We start from the raw sequence: 4,282 nt of genomic DNA on the forward strand, positions 1-4,282 counted from the left end.
CATATACATTAATGATCTGGATGATGGGGTGGTGAATTGGATTAGTAAGTATGCAGATGGTACTAAGATAGGTGGAGTTTTGGATAATGAAGTAGGTTTTCAAAGCTTGCGGAGAGATTTAGGCCAGTTAGAAGAGTGGGCTGAAAGATGGCAGATGGAGTTTAATGCTAATAAATGTGAGGTGCTACATTTTGGTAGGACTAATCAAAATAGGACATACATGGTAAATGGTAGGGCATTGAAGAATGCAGTAGAACAGAGGGATCTAGGAATAATGGTGCATAGTTCCCTAAAGATGGAATCTCATGTGGATAGGGTGGTGAAGAAAGCTTTTGGTATGCTGGCCTTTATAAATCAGAGCATTGAGTATAGGAGTTGGGATGTAATTTTAAAATTGTACAAGGCATTGGTAAGGCCAAATTTGGAGCATTGTGTACAGTTCTCTCATCGAATTATAGGAAAGAAGTCAACAAAATAGAGAGAGTACATAGAAGATTTACTAGAATGTTACCTGAATTTCAGCACCTAAGTTACAGAGAAAGATTGAACAAGCTAGGTCTTTATTCTTTGGAGCGTAGAAGGTTGAGGGGGGACTTAATAGAGGTATTTAAAATTATGAGGGGGTAGATAGAGTTGACATGAATAGGCTTTTTCCATTGAGAGTAGGGGAGATTCAAACAAGAGGACATGAGTTGAGAGGGGGCAAAATTTTAGGGGTAACATGAGGGGGAACTTTCTTTACTCAAAGAGTGGTAGCTGTGTGGAATGAGCTTCCAGCAGAAGTGGTAGAGGCAAGTTCGATATTGTCATTTAAAGTTAAATTGGATAGCTATATGGACGGGAAAGGAATGGAGGGTTATGGGCTGAGTGCAGGTTGGTGGGACTAGGTGAGAGTAAGCATTCAGCATGGACTAGAAGGGCCGAGATGGCCTGTTTCCGTGCTGTAATTGTTATATGGTTATAAGTAACAGGCAGGGTAGACAAAGGAGAGTCAGCAGAAGTTGACCTGTTTACTTGGATTTTCAGAAGGCATTTGATAAGGTGCTGCACATGAGGCTGCTTAATAAGATAAAAGCCCATGGTATTACAGTAAAGATCCTAGCATGAATAGAAGATTGGCTGACAGGCAGGAGGCAAAGAGTCAAAATAAAAGAGGCCTTTTCTGGTTGGCTGGTGCTGACTAGTCGTGTTCCACAAAGGTCAGTGTTGGGAACTTTTCATGTAATATGTCAATGATTTGGATGACGAATTGGTGGCTTTGTGGCTAAGTTTGTAGATGATGTGAAGATAGGTGGAGGGACAGATAGTGTTGAGGAATCGAGGGAGTCTACAGAAGGACTAGGACTGATTGGGAGACAGGACAAAGAAGTGGCAGAGGGATTTTTCTTTCTCATGTACCTCTCTTCTCATTGCTACCATCAAGGAGGAGGTACAGGAGCCTAAAGACACACACTCAACATTTCAGAGGGTTTCTTCCCTCTCTGCCATCAGATTTCTGAGTGGACAATGACACATGAATGCTACTTAAATATTTTTCTTCTCTTTAAGCACTACTTATTTAATTCAATTTTCTTTTTTATACAGTGTATACTTATTGCAATTTATAGTTTTTATTATGTTTGCAGTGTACTGCTGCCTCAAAACAAATTTCATGACATATGCCAGTGATAGTAAACCTGATTCTGATTCTGATTTCAGCATCTCTTAAATGTCTCTAATATTTAAGCCTATATGCACCTACCACTCTGTACAAAAAAAAAGCCTACCTCTGGCTGTCACTTATGCTTCATCTCTATCAAATCACCTCTCATCTCCTCCTCTACAAAGAGAAAAGCCCTAGCTCACTCGACGTGTTCTCTAATCCAGGCAGCATCCTGGTAAATCTCTTCTGCATCCTCTCTGATAATGAGGGATGATCCTGGATAGACCAGTGAGTCACATCAGTGGTAGGGAAATTACTGGGGAGAATTCTTAGGGATGGGATCTATGAGCATTTGGAAAACCTTCAGGGAGAGTCAGCATAACTTTGGGGCAAGTTGCCTCTTACTAACTTGATTGAGTTTTCTGATGAGGTGACGAGAGTGATTAATGAGAGTAGAGACGTGGATGTTGTTTACATTTGTAAGGCATTTGACAAGTCCCTCATGGGAGGCTCATCCAGAAGATGCATGGGATCCATGGTGAATTGGCCACTTACCCATAGAAGACAGAGAGTACTAGTCAAAGGAACCTGTTCTAGCTGGACGTTTGATATTAGTGGTGTTCCGCAGGGATCTGTACTGGGATCTCTGCCGTTTGTCATGTATATAAATGACCTGGTTGAAAATGTAGATGGGTGGGTTAGTAAGTTTGCAGATGATAAGAAGATCCATAGTGTTCTGGATAGCATGGCCGACCAACAAAGTATACAGCAGAATATAGATCAGATGCAGATAAGGGCAGAGAAATGGCAGATGGAGATTAACCCAGCCAAAAGTGAAGTGTTGCATCTTGGTGGGTCAAATGCAGAGGCAGTGCACTATTAAAGGCAAAATCGTTAAGTGTTGATGAGCAGAGGGATCTTGGGGTCCAAGTTCATGGCTCCCTGAAAGAGGCTACGCAGGTTGATAGGGTGTCTAAGAAGGCATATAATATGCTTGCCTTTATTAGTTGAGACATTTAGGTCAAAAGTCAGGATGGTATGTTACAGCTTTATAAAACTCTAGTTAGACCGCATCTGGAGTATTTCATACATTTCTGTTTGCCCCATTATAGGGAGAATATTGAGGCATTGATGAGAGTACCGAAGAGGTTTACCAGGATGCTGCCTGAATTAGAGGACACATACTATAACAGGCTGGACAAGCTTGAGTTGTTTTTTCTGAAGCAATGGAGGCTGAGGGGAGATCCAATAGGTGTTTATAAGATTATAAGACCACAAGATATAGGAGCAGAATTAGGCCATCTGGACCATCATATCTGCTCCGCCATTTTATCATGGCTGATCCAATTTTCCTCTCAGCCCCAATCTCACGCCTTCTCCTCCTATCCCTTCATACCCTGACCATTCAAGAGTCTATCAACCTCAGCTTTAAACATACATAACCTCTATTGTGAGGTTGTGACCTCTGGTCTTACACTCTCCCACCACAGGAAACATCCGCTTTACATGCACTCTATCAAGGCCTTTGCCCACTCAGTAAGTTTCAATGAAGTCACCCCTTATTCTTCTGAAGTCTAGTAAATGCAGGCTCAAAGTATCAAATGCTCTTCATATGACAAGCCATTTTATCCTGGAATCATTTTCATGAACCTCCTTTGAACCCTCTACATTTTCAGCACATCCTTTCCAAGTTAAGGGGTCCATATCTGCTCGCAGTACTCCAAGTGAGGCCTGAACAGTGCTTTATGAAGTCTGAACATTACATCCTTGCTTTTATATTCTTGTCCTCTTGAAATGAATGATAACATTGCAATTACCTTCCTCACCACAGACTCAACCTGCAAATTAACCTTATACAATCCTGCACAAGGACTCCCAAGTCCCTTTGCACCTTAATTTTTTGTACTTTCTCTCCATTTAGAAAATAGTCAACCCTTTCATTTCTTATACCGAAGCGCACTTCCCAACACCGTATTTCCATCTGCCATTTCTTTGCCTATTCTCTCAATCCGTCCAAGTCCTTCTGTAGCCACTCTCCTTCCTTAAAGCTACCTGCCCTTCCACCTATTTTCATATTATCTGCAAACTTTGCAACAAAGCCATCAATTCCATCATCCTAATCATTGACATATAACGTGAAAAGAATTGATCCCAAAACAGACCCCTGTGGAATGTAACTAGTCACCACCAGCCAGCCAGAAAAAGCTCTCTTTATTCCCCTTCTTTGCCTCCTGCCAATCAGCCACTGTTTTATCCATGCTAGAATCTTTCCTGTAATACCATGGGCTCATAGCTTATTAAGCAGCCTCGTGTGTTGCACCTTGTCAGGGGCCTACTGAAAATCTAGGTACACACAGTCAACCGTTTCTCCTTTGTCTATCCTGCTTGTTATTTCTTCAAAGATTTTCAATGGATTTGTCAGGCAAAATTTTCCCTTGAGTAAACCATAGCCTATTTTATCATGCACCACCAAGTATCCTGAGACCTCATCCTTAATAATCGACTCCAACATCTTCACAACCATTGAGGTCAGAATAACTGCCCTATAGTTTCCTATCTTCTGCCTCTCTCGCTTCTTGAAGAATGGAGTGACATTTAAAATTTTCCAGTCTTCTGGAACTATTCCAGGATTTAGTGATT

This window comes from Mobula hypostoma, chromosome 8 (assembly GCF_963921235.1).
Source record: "Mobula hypostoma chromosome 8, sMobHyp1.1, whole genome shotgun sequence".
NCBI lineage: Eukaryota > Metazoa > Chordata > Chondrichthyes > Myliobatiformes > Myliobatidae > Mobula > Mobula hypostoma.